This window comes from Mustela putorius, unplaced genomic scaffold, assembly GCF_011764305.1.
Source record: "Mustela putorius furo isolate JIRA1106 unplaced genomic scaffold, ASM1176430v1.1 tig00003937_pilon_pilon_pilon, whole genome shotgun sequence".
In the NCBI taxonomy this organism is placed as follows: domain Eukaryota; kingdom Metazoa; phylum Chordata; class Mammalia; order Carnivora; family Mustelidae; genus Mustela; species Mustela putorius.
The window spans coordinates 3040521-3060527 of record NW_025422082.1 but is presented as its reverse complement, the minus strand read 5'-3'; the positions used below and the strand labels follow the sequence as shown (position 1 = coordinate 3060527).

At 47.4% G+C, this 20007-nt stretch overlaps 1 protein-coding gene across 1 annotated transcript in view; it reads right to left on the bottom strand.

The window, feature by feature from the left end:
* The window catches only part of SLC39A14 (solute carrier family 39 member 14), a 49246-nt gene that overhangs the window by 17526 nt on the left and 11713 nt on the right, over nucleotides 1–20007 (bottom strand). The window lies entirely within an intron of this gene.

Sequence of the window (20007 nt, the reverse complement as noted above, 5' to 3'; positions counted from 1 at the left end):
TCAGGTCAGGATCCCAGGATCCTGGTGAAGCCCAGCACCCTGCTCAGCCAGGCGTCTGCTTCTCCCTCTGACCCTCCCACCGCTCATGCTTGTGCTTGCTAAAATGCTCTCTCTTTTTGAAATAAATAAAATCTTAAAAAAAAACAAACAAAACACACACACAAAAAAAGGCAAAACAAACAAACAAACAAACTACAATTAGGGGGCTCCTGGGTGACTCAGTGGGCTAAGCCTCTACATTTGGCTCATGTCATGATCTCGGGATCCTGAGATGGAGCCCCACATTGGAGCCCTGCATTGGGCTCTCTGCTCAGCAGGGAGCCTGCTTCCCCTCCTTCTCCCTGCCTCTCTGCCTACTTGTGATCTCTGTGTCAAATAAATAAATAAAATCTTAAAAAAAAAAAAAAAAGAAGAAGAAAAGAAAAAAAAGAACTACAACTAAAAGAGGGGGGAAAAATAGAGTGGGAAAAAGTCCACCATCAAACATGACAAAAAAGGTTTATTTCTATATACTTTTTTTTTCAAAGATTTAAAAAATATATATATTTATTTGACAGAGAGAGATCACAAGTAGGCAGAGAGGCAGGCAGAGAGAGAGAGGAGGAAGCAGGCTCCCCGCTGAGCAGAGAGCCCAATGCGGAGCTCAATCCCAGGACCCTGCCTGGGATCACAACCTGAGCTGAAGGCAGAGACTTTAACCCACTGAGCCACTCAGGCGCCCCTATTTCTACATACCTTAGTTAGAGAACAAAAATGAATACACTTAAGGGGGGTCAGGTGGATGGGCGAAATGGGTCAAAGGGATTGAGAGGTACAGACCTCCAGCTATAAACGAAAGACACGGGGATGCAAAGTGCAGCACGGCAAACACGGTGACCACCACTGTTAATAAGCTGATATGGCAACAGGTGGTGAGTACACTTACGGTGGCAAGGGTATAATGTATATATACATAAGGTCGAATCACTATGTTAAACACCTGAAACTACTATATTGTTTGCCAACTACACATCAGTAAAAAAAGAATATAAACTTAAAAGATGGATGGTGCCATACTGCTGCTTATTAAAACAGCAAAACAGATTCTTAAAAAATACAAAACCAAATTTAGTGAGGTTTAACACCAGAGTAAGATGGTGCTATAGAAGATATTACATTATCTTTAAATAATGCAGATAAAATTACATATTTATGTAATGACATTAAATAACTAGACTCTTGAAAAGTTATGATAATAAGTGTCTCAATCTTTTCAATTGTTACATCTACAATCTGTACTAACAGAAGCAACTCCAAAATAAAAAAGTCTATAGGCAGAAAGTTATGGTCAGGCGAATTATAGCATTTTCATCAACTAGTATGCAGCTGTAAAAATGGAGTTTAATGTTCAGCAAAAAAGCAGAAAGATTCTGTAACAAAGTTATGAGGTGAGAAGGAACAGGGAAAAATAGGTCTCAGAGAAAGCAGGGCTTTTGTTAATTATTTCCCTCAGTATAGTTATAATTTAATTAGGGAAATAAGCAAACACCAGGCAGGGAGAGGAGGGACGAGCTTATTGAATCTAGACCTAGAAACCCAATCACTCAATCATTGCAGGCGTTTCCACGCCTCCCAGGCTCCCAGGGCTCCGGCTTGCCCCACAGTGGGTCACTCCACCTCTGGGCCTTTGCTTATGACAGAGGAGTTAAAGCAGAGTGCTTAAATGCAGGCTGGTTTGCATCCTGGTTCTGCCACTTTCAAGTGGTACAATCTTGGGCAAGATATTTAACCAGAGTCAACCTTCTAGAGTCACTCAGAGTAGTGATGCAGGGGCGCCCAGCGGATTCAGTCAGTGGAGTCTACAACTCTGGATCTTGGGGTTGTGAGCTCAAGCCCCCCACGATGGGAGGAAAGGTTACTTAAAAAAAAGAATAGTGATGCAGCTCACGCTGGCCTTTAGGGTCAGAAAGACCAGACTTGAATTTCTGTGCCACTGATGGCCAGATAGGAGTAACCGTGGGGAAGTTACCTGGGCTCTCTACCTCAGTTTTCTCATCTACAAAATGGGTATTCACCCCACTGGATTACTGTACAGATTCAAATGACATGAACTATGTCAAGTCTCTCAGTGCCTGACCTATAGAAAGCACTCAACCAGATGTTATAATCTGATTATAATCAGCAGGGTTCCTCCACTTTGACTTGCTCCCAGCCCAGATACGGAGCTTCTACTAGCACTGTGAGGAATACCCCTGTGGCTAACTTTGCTCCAGGCCAACAGCACACACATCACACAAGTCCCCCACCACAAACACACCAGTGGACATTTCAGGCTTTAGCCTCCACACACAGAATGCACAGGATCTTGGGACAGAAATTCTCAGTCTTCAGCAGAATGCACTCTGAGTCACACAAAGGGTAGGTTAGCCATCAGCACAAACAGTGGTCTGTAAAGTGTTACTCTGAGACGACGAACTCTCAAATCTAGACTGAGAACCAGAAGTTAATACAGTGGGCAGGTGGGATCTTAGGCCCAAATGGCTAAAATCCACTGTACAAAAAGAACAGTCCTCTCTACCTAACCACCCCGTCATCTGTCTGAGGCATGTGTTGTCCTGTCAGAGCAGAGAAGAGGGCTGTGCGGATTTAGCAAAGGGGGGCAGAGAGAGGAGGACGGCCGCCGGCAATCCCCAGTGCCAAGCCTGCGAAGCACCTGGCAGTCACGGATTCCTGGAGAAGCTGGGATGCTTATCCTCATTGAAGAGAGGAGGAAATTTTCAGAGATTAGGAAACATGATCCACAGCCAACAAGCTGAGTAGTGAAGCTAGAAATTAAATTTTTCATGAACCGAAGCCAGGTCTGAATGAAAGTCCGCACACTCTGAACCACTTCCCCGCTGTGTGGAGACACAGGCTCTACACAGAGGGCTGTAAAACCCTATAGGTCTCTAGGCAGGTCTTCCCAATTTGATTTAAAGATTTAAAAAAAAAAAAAGTAATCTTGGGGCAGCTAGGTTGCTCAGTGGGTTAAGCCTCTGCCTTTGGCTCAGGTCATGATCCCAAGGTCCTGGGATGGAGCCCCGCATCAGGCTCTCTGCTCAGCAGGGAGCCTGCCCCCCCCCCCCGCCTGCCTCTCTGCCTACTTGTGATCTCTGTCAAATAAATAAAAATCTTATTTAAAAAAATAAGTAATCTCTACATCCAACGTGGGGTTCAACTGTACACCCAAGATCAAGAGTCACACGTGCTACCACCTGGTCCAGCTAAGTGCCCCAGTTACTCCCAATTTCTATCAGCCCCAAGAAGCACCCCAAATCCAGTCATGGAAGACCTGTGCAGGGGACCGCCCTGGGTACACCTTAGAGGGCAGGCTGCATTATGGCAGGCTGCCATATTTCTCAGATTTATCTACAGCAACCTCAAAACATTCAGAAGAAACACAGAATCACTCCATGTATGGGTCACCCCACAGAACTTCAGCGGCTTTACCTGGATAGGCATTCAGGTCAAAGTCAGCATTTACAAAACATCTGCTCTTTGTTGCCCCAGTGGCCCCTCAGCCCCTCGCGTGGCTGGTCCAGCCTCCTGGAGTGCGTGAATAGACTCAGCTGAGCGGAACCTGCTCCCTGACCCACCACTCATGACATGACCCACTCACTAGAGCACCTAAAAACAACTGCAGGGCAGGAAGAAGTCCCGGTCCAGGGATCTTAGAGCTGCTAAAAGACACTTCAAATCCAAGGGACCCTGGCCTTCTGGCAGACACAAAAGGGGAGCTTTCTGCTCCGATGGAGATTTCTTTTTTCTTTAGCTATCAGTTAATTCTTAGGGGCAAAAAAAAGTTTACAAAAGAGTCTTTGAATGAAAGAAAGGAGAGAGGAAGAGAACACATACAGCTCTTGATGCAGCTGGGGTCGGAGGAGCAGGGGTCCTCCCAGTGTGGGCTCGGCTACAGGACGAAGCCCCATCTATTAGAAATCTGTGGAAATGGGTGGGGCCTGGGTGGGCCCCTCCAGACCTTCCAGGGAGTCAAGCCAGCTGCCCTCAAGGACACCTTCCAGAAGTAGTAAGAGAAGCACACAGGGCAGGACATGAAAACAAGCTGGAAAGAGACAAAGGTCCAAATGTGCTCTTGGCTCAGAGGACTAGTCTCTCCCACTCAAGAGAAGTTGGAGTCTCTCCACTCCTTTGTTCACTTGGCCTGGGTTCAAAGAAGTAAATTATTTTAGTGCCTTTAGGTCTGCCTCCAAGGCGCCAGACCCAGACCCAGTCCTCCTAGGGGAAGTAAAAAACCCAAGAGAAAGTCAGTGCGAGATGCTTGCTTTCAGACCCTGAGACTTTAGGTCTCCTTACCATCTTGGGGGGCTCCTAAATCAGAATCTCACCTGCCTGCCATGCCTTCACTTGGTTCAGAAGTATCTTATCCTACAAACGGCACTTCTGGGCTGGGGACATAGCCTCACTGTTGTATCTACCATGCTGCCTGTTTTCTAGGCCCACCCCCTGTCAGAGAGGAGCGAAAATGGACTTCTCCCCAGGGTAACGAAGCAGCAACTCTTCATGATGCTTACTAATCCAGAAGCTGGAGCTCGGGAGCCGATCAACGAGCCTGGGAGCTCCCAGGTCTCCAAACATCCACTCCCTTCCCTGACCACTAGCTAGCCAGGTAACCCACCCCACTCACTCTCAGGTCTTCTGAGCTGTGGAATGAAACAGGGAAGACCAAGTACTCCCGAGACGGCCACTGGTAAGCCACAGGAAGTGGGTGAAAGATGTCTGTAAGCACACCTCCCTGGGCCTGCTCTGTGCCCCTTCAAAGGATGGGTTATATGGGAAAACAACGAATTTATATAAAGCTAAAATTCAAGCTGAGGCCTTCGCTGAAGGTTGAAGGGTAGCCATCAAGGCAAGGGCATCAAGTGGGTTTTTACAAAGCACTTTACTTAAAATTGAGAAAAGGTTGATTGTTCCTACCAAAGCAAGCAAGCAAGAATGACCTTAGGGGCTAGAGGGGTGGAAGAGGAGGCCACAGAGATCCACAGGATGGCTCCCTAGAGCCCCTGGCCCCTCTACTGGTGGGCTCCAGCGAATTACCTTAAGCTTTCCTTTCTTTTCTTTTCTTTCTTTCTTTTTTTTTTTTTTAAGATTTTATTTATTTGACAGAGATCACAAGTAGGCAGAGAGGCAGGCAGAGAGAGGGGGGAAGCAGGCTCCCTGCTGAGGAGAGTCCTATGTGGGTCTCGATCCCAGGACCCTGGGCTCATGACCTGAGCTGAAGGCAGAGGCTTTAACCCACTGAGCCACCCAGGTGCCCCTAAGCTTTCCTTTCAACTGCCTGCTTCCCCACCTAAAATCCAAAGGATATCCAAAGAGCTGTGTAGTTCCCTTATGTTCCTCTTGGGGACAGATAGCATGGGCTCTCTAAGACACCTTGACCTCAGGACAGCCAGGGCTCCAGGGCTGTGAGCACCAATGCCCCCAACTAACCACAAGTCAACTCCCCACCCCTCTGGGGATTCTTTTCTGGTCAAGAGTTCACTTCTGTAGAATACCTTCCAACAGACGGGTCCTGCTCCAGTCTCCATCCCTGTCCCATTCTAACACTGGGGGCCAGACCTGGTAGGCCCAATAGGACCCAGAGAACACTCCCCACTAAGGGTTAACTACAAAGGTAAACAAACGTAGATGGCTCCAGGGGAGTCAAGGGGGCAACACTCCTGGCCTCCATTACAAAACCCTGAAACTTACAAAGACAAAGCCAAGGGGAGGGAGGGTGGGTAGGTCTTTGAGAAATCAAGAACCCCGGGGCCCAAAGGAAGTGCTGGCTTTGGCAGCAGAAGGACCACTGGATCTGGTGTGAGCAGGCCAACTCACAGCAACTCCATGCAATACCCTTATCTCATTACGTCTGTCTCCTTAGTTCCCGAAAGAGGAAAAGAAACCCGCAATCTTCTGAATATTAAGAAAGAAAAGGTACGTTATGAAAATATGGCTGAGTTTAAATGGAGAACTGAAATGGTATTCACAATTTCCTTTCCCTTAATCATTAACATTTGAGTAAAACATTAGCCAAAAAAAAAAAAAGTCACTAGCGGCAAGCAAACAAGGAAAGAGGCATACTGTAATACAGTAACTTTAAAACCAGAGCCAAGTTAAGAGGAACAGGGGGCACCACCCATGGCTCACCTCCTAGGCCTGGCCCAGCCCTAACAGCCAGAGTTCTCACCCACCTCCCCCAAATCTGCAGAGGTCAACAGCTGCCAATTCTTTTTCCTCTTCAGTTAAGGAGTGGTGGGAAAAGCTGCTGGGAAAACAGGTGACACTGGAACCAGAACAATGAGCGACCCTCCTGTGAAGGAAATCGGGGCTCCAAGGCCACACACTGAACTGGGGGAATGATCCACTTGCAGCGGGCATTCTTCCCCAGCAGAAGTGAAGCACACCTCCTAGATCTGTGGGCTGCGCCACGCCACAGGGCTGCCACCCAAACCCAAACCCAGAATCCGGGACAGCTGCCTCTCCCCTACCTCAGCCCCGCACTCATATGGTACAGGCTACAGAAAACAGGTCTTACTTTAGAGCCCACAAGCCCAACAGCACTAGCATGAACACGATGAGAATAGCAGGCAAACCATACAAAAAAACAAAGATGTCAATCCAAAGTAAAACCTAACTCCAGAGAAGCAATCTTCCCGACCACTTCACCTAACTGCAGAATATTCATGCAATAAAACCAGAGCTCAAAGATGAAAATTACAAAAAATGAGATCAAAGGGAATGAAGGCTTCCACAAAAAAAAAAAAAAAAAAAGAACAAAACATCACTAAAGAACCAATAAATAAATTATAATGAGCAAATAACAAATTTCTGCCAGTAATTTAAAACAGAAATACTAACAAAGGAGGGTTTGAGAGAACCACAGTGAACATAGGTGGAAGACAGATTAAAACATGTAATGAGGGGCACCTGGGTGGCTCAGTCGGCTAAGCATCTGCTTCAGCTCAGGTCATGATCTCAGAGTCCTGGGATTGAGGCCCCATTGGGTTCCCTGCCCCGTGGGGAACCTGCTTCTCCCTCCCCCTTTACTCCTCCCCCGGCTTGTGGTGTCTCTCAAAATAAAATCTTAAAAAAAAAAAAAACAACAACCAGGGGCGCTTGGGTAGCTCGGCTCAGGTTGAGGTCTCAGGGTCCTGGGATCCAGCCCCACATGGAGCCCTGCACCGAGCTCTCTGCTCGGTGGGGGGCCTGCTTCCTCCTCTCTCTCTGCCTGCCTCTCTGCCTACTTGCGATCTCTGTCAAATAAATAAATAAAAATCCTTAAAAAATAAAAAAAAACAACCAAACAAATACCTAACCTGGCTGGCTCAGTGGGCGCAGCCTGCGAGACACTTGGTCTCAGGGTCCTGAGTTTTAAGCCCCAGGCTGGGTGTAGAGATCACTAAAAAACATGTAATGAGACAAAGATACCAAACATAGGATAACTGGTGTTCCTACAGAACTAGAGACTGGACTACGAGGTATGTTCAAAAATAAAGAACACACGATTTCCCTGAATTGAAAGGAGCAACAGAACCTGAAGATTGAATGCTGAACTTGAAAGACGTTTTCAGGCATTGCAAAGGAAATCCCCCCCACCCGCCAAAATATTTTATTACAAAAATTGTGAAACATATTAAAACTTCTCTTAAGTGGCAGAAAATTCAGGCTGCCCTCCTCTTCCCCAGAGTAACATTCAGTATTAGAAGCAATTGCAACAGCGTTTACATTATTGAGAGAGAAAAAAAAACTGGAGGTATTGTTCCTGGCCAAGATGTCGCACAAATCTAGAAAGGACAACAGGCGGAAATTCTCAAGCATGAAAGAAGTCAGAGGCTACATTCTCCTTATTAGAGTGAAAAAACAGGAGAACGAAATGCAGCTAATTAATAGAGAAATAAAAATAAAGGTCTCAGGAATGCAGAAACCATGGGAAAATAACTGATGGTAATCATTAAAACCCTTCGAAAAAGAAATAATAAAAAAAACCTTGGAGATTACAGTTACAGGATGGAATCTAAGGGTTATAAAATGGACTATTTACTACTAATAATTAGTGCAAGCAAAAGATGAGGAGACAAAAAGGCAGAAATGCTAATGTCCAATCTCTCATAGCAGAGTCAGTAAATACTATATAAAATGGGTAAGTAATTATAGATATGACTCACAAAGATTTTTTTTAAGCCTTTTACAAAATAATCTCTTGGTGAAAAATACATTTCTTTAAAGCTTAATAATTCCTTTAATTTTACTAGTTTCTTTTCTTCGCTTATATTCAGGGAAATTTTAAGTACTTCGGTGTAAGATTATTCTTTTTCTCCATATGCATTTATCTGTGAATAAGCTGGAAGATTACAGAGTAGTATTCACCTAAAGTAGTAAGGACTATTTCAGTGATGGGATTTTGAGTATTTGTTTCTATTTTTTTTTTTTTTTTTTTAATTTCAACTCATTGATGTGTCCCAATGGGAGGTGGGGGTAGGGCAATACACGACAACATGGATGGTTATTTTTATAGTCAAGGAGTTAGGGAGAACTTTCTAAGTACGGCATAAAACCTACAACCCGTAAAAGCAATGATTAGGATGTCTGACTACAAAAACTGCCCAGTGTTCTATAAATTAGTATACTTCCAGTATTCGTGCTCAAACTAATAATGATACAGTCATCTGTTTAAGTACCAACAGATCCAGTGAGAAAACCAGTAGCCTCACAGCCTGGTCCTCAGGTAAATACTGCCCACTGGCTTTCTGGAGTTCCAAAGAATTTTGAGAACAACTACCAAGTCTGCAGCCATCTCCACCCACCAAATGAACCAAGTCCAAGAAACCACTCTCCTCTGGGGCAAGCTGAAACCCCCTCAAGTAACAGTGCAAACACTCAAGCTTGCAAGCCAGCCCTCCCCCTCACCCAAGAGGCCCAGGTCTCAATGGGCCCATTCTTCTGTCCCCCTCTGGGCTTTTGCTCTCTTACACACCCTAAAAGGACATCTTCTCTTTTCCCAGTTCCCACTCCCAGAACGTTAGCCTCAAGCTTTGGCTCACCCAAAGGCCACCCAGGGTGGGAGATTTCTGCAAACACTGCAGGAGGTCTTAGGGGGGCGGTCCTGGCAGGAGGGAGAAGGGTGGTGTTACCTAGAGGTGGTGGCCCATTTACTTTCCCCAGAAAATCCCCGTTGCTGGGAGGGGCAGGATGGAAAGATTATTTAAAAAAAAAAAAAAAATCAGTGGGGACTCAGAAGCAGGGAACAAAATTAGAACCAGCAGCCTGCTGCTCATTGAGTAATATTTACCGAGCCCCCACTGTGTGTGTCAGTGCCTATGGGAGGGAGACTGAGAAAGGCAGAGCCTAGTGTCAGGGCCCAGCACAGACAGCTGGGGTTGGTAAGGGGGAGGCTGGTGGCTTGACTTAGCCACCTGCTGAGCCCTGAGTGAGGGAAATGACAGCCAGGCTCAGGGGCTGGACCAGGGCAGAAAGGGAGTACATTTGCCAGGCTCCAGCATTCAGGCGGAGGCTGGATTGGACAAAGCAGAGGAGTCTTCCAAAACTAACTGAGTGAGTCAGGCGGCCTGGTGAGCAGCAGCCAGTCGGGGCTTCCCCACCAGAGGCCAGGGCAAGAGTCACTGCTGTTCTCATCATTCATCCATCACCACTTCCCAGACACTCGGTTGCAAAATTCTGACCTGTTGTCCCTTATGTCCACTCCTGTTTTGTCAGACCATGGGGCCTGACATGTGGCTTAGGAAACATGGTGCTCCCATCCACGACTTGCGTCACCTGCTTGAAGTAAAACTCCCGGACTTGTTATTCAATGAATAAGAAAAGCATATGATCTACTGGCTAAATCAACAGACAACATGACAAGATGGGCAGACCTAGGTTCAAATTTGGGGCCTATCACTAACTTTCCATGTGCCCCTAGTACAATGAAGCAACAAAATGTCCAACCTCACAAGGGCACCCTGATAAATGAGACCTTAAGGGTCATAGCCCAGTGCTATGTTCCTTCTGTTCCCTCCCTGAAGCTCTCAGGCCAATCCCTTCCCCTAGAACTGACTCCTGCGAGTTCTCAGAAGGCAGCTGAATGGGGGTGCCTGGGGAGCTCAAGCTGCTTAAGCATCTGACTTCAGCTCAGGTCATGATCTCAGGGTCCTGGGATCAAGCCCCATGTTGGGCTCCCCGTTCAGTGCAGAGTCCGCTTGTCTCTCTGGCCACTGCTCTAAAATAAATAAATAAAATCGTTTAAAAAAAAAAATAAAGTAAAGAAAGAAAGCAGCTCAATGATCCTTTTTCCAGGAAGCCTTCTTGGACCACTATTTAGGTACTCTTCAACTACTTTGCACTCCTCATTATCTGGTCTTCCAGGGATCCTTCCCAACAGATTTTTCCTCCTTAAAGGCCAGGAGGGGCCTCCCTTTACCTCTCCCCAGAACACAGTGCCTGGACCAGTACTGAGCATACAAGGAAACAGAAGCAGCAAATTTCTGCTGGAAGATGTTTAGTCCAATGTCTAATGATGTTTCATTCTAATGATGTTTCCTCTAAATGATGTTTGCCTGCATCGCCCCTACAGCTTGATGAGGAACAGGGAGCTCAGAGGCCCCCTCCAGAGACATTCTGTCCTCCTGACCTGGGGCCTTCAGACATTATCTGAGCTCAGAGGCCAACACCACTTACTACTTTCTTCTTTTGCCTAATCCATCCCTGTTCCTTCAATTTCATTTTTATTAGCTAACAGCTAGCTACACCTACCAGACTTTGAAAAACTGAGCCCAAGAGTTCATTTATTCAACAAATATTCATTGCATACTGGCTTCACCCCGGAAATAAAGCTAGGTAATGAGAATGCCTAGCAGCTGTTCTCACTGAGTGGGGAGAGCAAACAACTCAACAACTTCTAAGAACAACGGTGACAAGGGTCATCATGTTGTTCAGGGTTCAGTTAGGCAATTTAACGGCTTGGAGAATCATGGGAAGAGCTGAAGAAACCCACAGCACGCTGCAGACTGAGGAGCTACTCCCAAAAAATCAGAGTGTAGACATGGACCGCCCAGGAGCAGCGGCCCCTGCTGCATGAGATAGTATGGCATCAAGAAGCTGCCCACTCAAGAGCCATGTCGCCCCTGCCATGATCTACACCAGCAAAATGGATGTTCTGGGGTCCATCTTGAGGAAGAGGATATCCAACCACTTAAGACCAGATCGCGTCCCGCTAATTGGCAAATCCAAGTCACAGTGGGACTTTTACTGCAAGGATGCCTGGCAAGTTTTTTATTTTCTTTTAATAGGGTTGGACCATAATTATCCAAAGCAGTGTGCTTGATGGTGAAAGGAGGCACCGTGAACAAACACATGGGGAGAACAGGAGTAAACCACAGAGTGGCCTTGGCATGGATGCCTGGTGACTAAGTCCAAGCACACCACACACCATAGATCATGACATGGGGAAGTACAGGAAGCCATGGAGAACACAATGGGGCAATCAAATCTAGCGTCAGAGAAGACCTCTAAAAAGAGAACATTATTTTAGCAGAGACATGAAGGGCTGTAAAAGTGGGCCAGGTAAAGGTCAAGGGGGTATGGGTGGGGTGGAATGTTCTAGAATGTAGCTGCAAAGATGGAGCATGTAAGAACTTCCAGGTCCAGTGGGGCCAAGGTAGTGGTCCAGTAGGCCTTGTTAAGGTGACAAGACCTAATTTTCACTAACGATGTGATCTGACTGGTGGTTTTAGCATACAGTCTGGAGAATGGATTGAAGGTTGTCAATCCCTGAGCCTGGGAGACCAGGAGGCTGTCTCGTGTCTGGGTGGGAGAGCACAGCACTCAGCTTGTTCTAAAGAGCAAGGCTTCTTTTTCCTTGCTTCAAAAGCCAGCCTGGGGCGCTTCCCCTGCCCCTGAAGCTGCTGGTCACATAGTTTTCCATTAAAAAACTGAATAGGGCCCTCTCTAGCAGCCACCAGGAAGGAACAAGCCACATCATTGTCCTCATCACCCAAAGCACCAGAGTTCAAAAAAACCAACCTACCTCCTGCCATCATTTCCTAAATCAGGCTGAAACAAGTCAGCTCCGCTGTCCTGCTGTCACAGGAGGGCCATTTATAAACACTAGCTCCTGCTCCCTGGCAGCAACACTGTAGGCAGAATTTGCCACCCTGACTAGAAGTCTCTTATGCTGCCTTCTTCCCAAAATGGGTACGAATTACCCTCTGAGCCTTAGGCTCCCTCTGGGAGATGAAGTGGGCCCTTCCCAAACAGTCAGCCTTTGTAAGACCCTGAGCCACAGCTGGCAGAGGTGTGCTTGGTTTCCCTGGTGCAGTGAACTTCTCTCTACTAGAAGCCAGGCCCTGGGCAGCTCCAGGGCTCCGCGGAGTAAGACGATCTTGGAACTGAGGCCTGCTGCTTCACACGCCCTTCCCCTTCAATGGCTTCTGCACCCTAGCTCCCCCTAAACAACCCTGATCCTTAAGCCCGTTCAAGTCCCCAACTCCTCCCCCAAAGAATCTGACCATGCCCATCTCTATAGCAGAGATGCCGGACCGTGTGGTAGTTCTTCTAGAAAAGTTGTTCCCAAAGTGTGGTCCCTGAACCAGCAACAGCAGTATCACCTGGGTACTTGGAAGTGCAAATTCTCAGTGGCACCTGAACCTGAGGACTCAAAAGATCTGGGGTGGAGCCCAGCAATCCATTTTAGGACACCTGTTAGGTGATCACAATGCATCCTAAAGTCTAAGGACCACTGTTCTCAGAGGAAGATCCAGAGCTTTTGTTAGATTTCCAGATTTCTTCACCAAAGAGGGCAACCCCTCTTGCCCAGCCACTGCTCCTGCATGTGAGCGACTTTCCACCTCAGTGGAAAGGCACAAGCTCCATCTGGGGTCTTAGATTTCTCAGCAGCCATTGATTTTCAGCAGAGCCATACATGAGTCCAACTCTCATGAGAAAGAAGATTCTAGGGGAAAAGAAAGAAAAAGCCCGTATTTCCAAATTGGGGAAAGTAACAGGAAAGGGAGGGACACTAAGTAATTACACTACTGAATCATCATTCCTCCCATTTTCCCTCCCACTGTCCAAACTGCCCACGTGGCTCATCACTGACCCAAGGTTACTGGCAGTCACCATCTGATTACTGAGGCAAAAGGCTTTCCCCACATCCTGCTTCCTCACTGTGGGCCTCCCCATGTGACCAGAGCAACCCTCTTCCTACAAATCCCAAAGAGAATGCAGTGTCACCCACAGTTTCATGCTGTATCTGCTTACATACCTACCCCCTTCCCTTCCCTCCACTCCCCTGCACCATACCATCCTACCTCCTGATAAAATGCTACCTTTCCAGCACTCTCTTCCACCCAACAGCAAGTCAGTCCTTCTGCTTGTAGTTAAGAGTTCGTGCAACTAGATCCCATCGCTTCCACCATCCCCCGCCTTTACTCTCTGGCCTGGGCCCTGGATTCTACCCAGAATGCTCCTCCCACACCCCACTTCACCCCTGCACCTCCTGTCTTTGCAAGCCACAGGCTAGAAGTCTGATTAACATGTTAGAAATGCCTGTCAGAAAGTCTGGATGTGTTTCAAGCACTCTCTCTGCAAGGTATGAAGGGCCTGGATGTGAAGGGGGGAAGAAGAGGGGAAAAGAGGGAGAAGGGGGGGCAGGCAAAGCCCCATCCCTGACCCACCCCAAATCCTGCCTAGCACCAGTCCCACCACACAAGGAAGCACCTTCCTCGGGCTCCCACCACTCCTGTCTCAACTATACACTGTCTTAGAAGGCCGGGCTGGTTCTAGTACTTTCAACTGTCTTCCCAGGTTGCTTCATAACAGTCCTAGGCCAGTAGAGCCTAGTAAGTACTTGCTGCATGAACACATATATACCAATGCATATGGACTCAGATATACCCCCGCCTTTTCTAGATATCACAGAATGGCTGGGACAGACCTCGCTGAAGATGCCCCACTTTCAGCTGCAGGATCAAGGGCAGGAGCAAATGAGTGTCTTCCCAAAGGCCTCTCTATAAAGGGGTGAAGGGAGAGCATGAGGACCCGACCCTTTGCCCTCCAAACTGTCCTTTCTTTGCCAGAGCTCTAGAGAGGCTGTCAAGAGCACACAGATGGATTCCAGAGCAAAGACAACCAGGTTTCTGGGTCCTCTCACACTCAGATCCAGACCAGGACCAACGAAAAAAAATCACACAGGCAAAGCTTCCATTTCCCAGGTTAAAACACCCTCAAGGCTGTGGGTCCGCAGCAGTCCGAACTTCAGCTGCAGAAGTGACTTCCCTAACAACAAAACTACTTATGCGTGTATTTCCACTTCCCTAGCTCCTATAAACTGCTTGCCTATTAAAAAGGGATCAACATTCTGACCAGACTTAAAGGCTTACCCCCTCTCCGGCCAACCCTAACCCCAACCATGAGGGGCAACTGGATTACCACCTGGAAAGGGTTTCTGATTTTAGCTTGCTACTCAGATGTGCTGTAGTTTGGGTGACTTTCCACCCCAAACAGAGAGAGAAAAAGAATAATTCTGGGGGAGCACTACTCACAATAATAAAAACCATGGAGGCAACCCCAAAAACCCATCAGCAGGAGTGGATGAATAAACGAACCAATTCTCACAATGGAACAGTATACAAGACTGAATTAACCATAGTGACCCAAACACTGAGTGTGTACATTCTAAGATGTTACGAACAACTGCCTTGTGAATGCCACTCATTCTTCCAGACCTCTTCTCCAAGAAGGTTGGGAAGGATGGTCTGAATCTGAAGATACTGCACTGTATTCCCTGTGGACAAGAACCCGTTCGGGTTTCCTCATAAAGCTGACGGGGCACAGGAAACTTGAGTGGAGGAGATGCTGAAATGAAATGAAACCTCTTAACCAGCCTTCCAGATTCCACTGGGCACCTACCCCCATACTGTCAGCCCTTTCTCTCTCTCTCTCTCTCTCTCTCTCTTTTTTTTTTAAGATTTTATTTATTTATTTGACAGAGAGAAATCACAAGTAGACGGAGAGGCAGGCAGAGAGAGAGAGAGGGAAGCAGGCTCCCTGCTGAGCAGAAGCCCGATGCAGGACTCGATCCCAGGACCCTGAGATCATGACCAGAGCCGAAGGCAGCGGCTTAACCCACTGAGCCACCCAGGCGCCCCCCTTTCTCTCTTTTTAAAGTATAACATACACACATGTAAAGTGCCAAATCTTAAGTGTACAGCTCAATGAAAGAACTCACCCTTTGGAAGTACAAATCTGATCACAGCACGATCTTTGTTTTAAACTCTCTGATGGTTTTCCAGTACAAGTGGAATAAAAACTAGACTCCCTTCCCTGGCCTAAAACTCACGTGTCATCTGGCCCTTGCCAACTGCACTGACATTTTTGAGCCCTCTCACTCACTAGGATCCAACCACTCTGGCCTTCTTTCTGCCCCTTTAACATATCATGTGCATTCTGACCTCAGGGCCTTTGCACCTGCTATTCCCTTGGTTTAGAGTGCCTTCCCCCTAGATCTTCATAGGTCTCAGTTCAAATGTCACCTCTACAAAGGTTTGGATGCCCACGTGGTTCATGAGGAGGGTGGTAAGCTCACTTCCAGGCATTCAGAATCCCAACACACTGTTTTATTTTCTTCTTAGTGTATGTCACTATAAGCGTCTGCCTTTGGCTCAGGTTGTGATCCTAGAGTCCTGGGATGGAGCCCCACATGGGGCTTCCTGCTCAATGCGAAGTCTGCTTCTCCCTCTGCCCCTACCCCTTTCTCTCTCAAATAAATAAATAAAATTTAAAATAAAATAGTTCTCATGGGGTGCCTGCGGGGCTTAGTGGGTTAAGTAACTGCCTTTGGCTCAGGTCATGATCTCAGGGTCCTAAGATCAAGCCCCACATGGTTAGGCTCCCTGCTCAGCAGGAAGTACGCTTCTCCCTCTCCATCTGCTGCTCCCCTCTGCACATAAGTGCTCTCAATTAAAAAAAAAAAATTCTCTAAAAAAAATGAATGGATGGGTGCCTGGGTGGCTCAGTGGGTTAAGCCGCTGCCTTCGGCTCAGGTCATGATCTCAGGGTCCTGGGATCGAGTCCCACGTGGGGCTCTCTGCTCAGCAGGGAGCCTGCTTTCCTCTCTCTCTGCCTGCCTCTCCATCTACTTGTGATTTCTGTCAAATAAATAAATAAAATCTTTAAAAAAAAAAAAAATGAATGGAAGTATTAATCTCCCACCGCCCATTGTCACAGTGTCAGGCAGTTCAGAATTGTGTTGTTCTTTGGTCCCTATCCACAGCTGAACTGTTGGCAAACTTAGGGGCTAGATCTCCTCTCCTGGAGCTCCTCTCCCCTGGAGCCAGAAGGTTGTCTGGAGCTGGAATACAGAACACCAGTCAGAGAAACTAAAGTGAAACCTAAACCACAGCAGGGGGTCCAAGAGCAAGGTAGTAGGAGGGAAGCAGATGCAGGCAGGCAGCCTCCCTTCCCAGCAATCCCGAAGATGACAAATGTGCCGAGGATGGGCAACCATCTGATAATCCCGCCAAAAATAACATGTGAACTTTCCCCATGGCAGGGGGAGAAAAGGAAAGCAAACCCCACAAGTACAGGCTGTTTCTAGAATTTCTCAGCTGCTCATGGAAACTCTGAGTCTCAGCCTAGTGGCATATAACCTCTCAATGTGCCAACTGCACACATCCTGAAATGCAGGGGGAGGGGCTTTGTGAGTGGCTGCCAAGAGGGAGTTGTGAGAGAATAGTCAAGGTCACAGGCATAATCTGGCCAGCAGAACTGTGCACACACCTCTGTTCGCCCACGGTCAAGGCCTCTTGCCGTGGGAGGCATCCCCACGCAGTGTCTGCCGGATGCAGGGGGCGGTGGCTGAGGAGGGAAGAGCAGGAACTGGGACACAATCTCTGCTCCTAGGGCTGGTCAGGTTGCACCAGAGGCCACTTTGGCTAGTGGCCCGAGTCTGGAGGCATGGGTGACTTTGTACTTTTTGCACCTTTCTGGGAAAGGTGATGAGAACTGTCGTGGCTTGCAGCTCCTGGAAACGAACCGGGGACCTGGTATCCTGAGAATTTGCCTGGCCTCTCAAATGGAACATCTCCAACATCAGAGAAAAAAATGGTCGGCACTGGGACGCCTGGGTGGCTCAGTGAGTTAAAGCCTCTGCCTTTGGCTCAGGTCATGATCCCAGGGTCCTGGGATTGGGCCCCGCATCAGGCTTTCTGCTCAGCGGGGAGCCTGGTTCCCGCCCCCCACCTCTGCCTGCCTCTCTGCCTACTTGTGATCTCTGTCAAATAAATAAAATCTTAAAAAAAAATAAAAAAAATTTTAAAAAGGTCAGCACTGAAATATACGCATGCCAGTGTCACCTGGGCCTGGGATGGCTGAGTACAGGACATGCCATCCGTGGGCATGGGAGAGAAAGAAAGAGGCAGGAAGGGATGTCAGGGCCTTACAGCTCTGGCTCATCTCCTAGAGGAAAAAGAGGGCCAGCTTTCCCAGGCCGACATGGCTCCCCCTTGCCCCAAGCCTCACGTACTCTGTGCTCTAAGAAAACGAGAGTCTGTAGGACTGGCTGGGAGCCCTCCAGTTTCCAGGAAAGGACGACAGTAGTCCAACAGTTCAGCTTGCTCCCCGTGATTTACAGGGCTTTCTTGACTTGCAGGACACACACGTACCCCACTCCTTTCTCCCACAAACCAACCTTTTAGGGAAAAAAAACCAGCTGTGGGGTCTGCCCTCCTCACTCTCCCTTTGGGAGGGCAGCTCAGCAGTCCTGGGGCCAGGGAGGTGGTGATGGGAAAGGCCTTTCAGGAGAGTGGGCTGCCTCCTCCCTCAATCTCCACCTGGCAGCAGGACACCCGAGAGAGTCCTCAGGGGACAGGAGGATCTCTGCAGAAGGAAAGGACCAGTGAGATAGAGTAGCAAGGTGCCTGGGGGTCAGTCCTGTCCCCATAGTGGCAGTCAACAAACAATTACTAAGAACTTACTCCACGGGCACCTGGGTGGCTCCGTGGGTTAAGTCTGACTGTCTGTCTTGGCTGAGGCTCAGGTCATGATCTCAGGGTTGTGAGATCAAGCCCCATGTGGTCGGGCTCTGAGCTCTTTGGGGAGTCTGCTTGAGATTCTTTCCCTCTCCCTGTGCAGCCCTCTCTCAAAAATAAATAATAATCTTTTTTTAAAAAAACCGAAATTGGGGCACCTGGGTGGCTCAGTTGGTCAAGCATCTGCCTTCAGGATCCCAGCATCCTGAAATCAAGCCCTGCATCCAGTTCCCTGCTCAGTGGGGAGCCAGTTTCTCCCTCTCCCTCTGCAACTCGCCCCAGACCCAGCTCCTGCTCTCTCTCAAATAAATAAAATCTTAAAAAAAGAATGCCTGCTTCAGTGGCGCCTGGGCAGCTCAGTGCATTAAGCCTCTGCCTTTGGTTCAGGTCATGATCTTGGGGTCCTGGGATCAGGCCCCGCATCAGGCTCTCTGCTCAGCAGGGAGACTGCTTCCTCCTACCCCTCTCTGCCTGACTCTCTGCCTACTTGTGATCTCTCTGTCAAATAAATAAAATCTTAAAAAAAAAAAAAAAAAGGAAAGCCTGCTTCAGGGAACCTGAGTGACTCAGTTGACTGTGTATCCAACTCTTGATTTCAGTCCAGGTAGTGATCTCAGGGTTGTGAGATGGAATGAGGCCCCTGTCAGTTCTAAGCATAGCCGGGTGTGGAGCCTGCCTGGCAGTCTCCCTCTCTGCCCCTCCCCCACTCACACACGCAGGCTCTTAAAAAAATAAAAAAGGCCTGTTTCAGGATTCTCACCACCCTTGACTATTAAAATAGTATTTCATCTTTACCAAATAGGTTAAAAATCATTCTTTCAATTCTTTTAATTTGCATTTCTCAGATTCTCAGTGTGGCTAATCATATTATCAGGTTCACTGACATTTATATTTCTTCCTTCATAAACTATTACTCTCCTTCGCCCATTTTTGCTGAGATTCATTCATCTTTGTTCTTACTGGTGTATGTAGGAGCTTACTGTATGGTAAAAATATTAACCTCCTGTCATGTGTTACAAATACCTTCCTAATTAATCATTTGCCTCCTAATTTTGTTAATAGGTATAACTGACAAATTTTTTAAATAACGCAAAGTAAATTTATCACACATTTCCTTTAAGAAGTAGCATGCTTGGGGGGCGCCTGGGTGGCTCAGTGGGTTGAGCCGCTGCCTTCGGCTCGGGTCATGATCTCAGGGTTCTGGGATCAAGTCCCGCATCGGGCTCTCTGCTCAGCAGGGAGCCTGCTTACTCCTCTCTCTCTCTCTCTGCCTGCCTCTCTGCCTACTTGTGATCTCTCTCTGTCAAGTGAATAGATGATATCTTAAAAAAAAAAAAAAAAGTAGCATGCTTGGAAAATCCTTTCCCACTCATAAATTATAGAAATATATATCTTTATTTTCTTGCATTTAAAAATTTTTAATTTCTCATCTAGAATTTTTTTTTAAAAGATTTTATCTATTTATTTGACAGAGCGAGCAAGAGAGCACAAGCAGGAGTGGCAGAGGGCGACAGAGAAGCAGGCTCCTGGCAAAGCAAGGAGTCTCACTCAGGGCTTGATCCCAAGAGTCTGGGATCAGGACCTGAGCTGAAGGCAGACTCAAGGGACTGAGCCACCCAGGATCTCTCTCATCTAGAATTTGATCTGACACAATCTAAGAAAGAGAATCTAACTTTTAAAAAGATACTCAATTATCCCAATATTATTTAATAATGTCTATTTTCTTTATAAATTTCAAGTGCAGCATCTATAAAAGGTAGGAACGGAGGTAAATTCAAACATATCCTTTGCACAGGTGGCTACTCTAGCTAATAAGATGTGGTTGCCATCTATTTCCTCTCCTTCCTGCTCAGAGGTACAGGCTGGCAAGTAACCACTACAGGACAGAAGTCCTACCTGCAAAGAATGGCAGAGCAGAGAGACACACTAAGGAGAGCCTGGGACCCTACAGGCATCACCGAGCAGG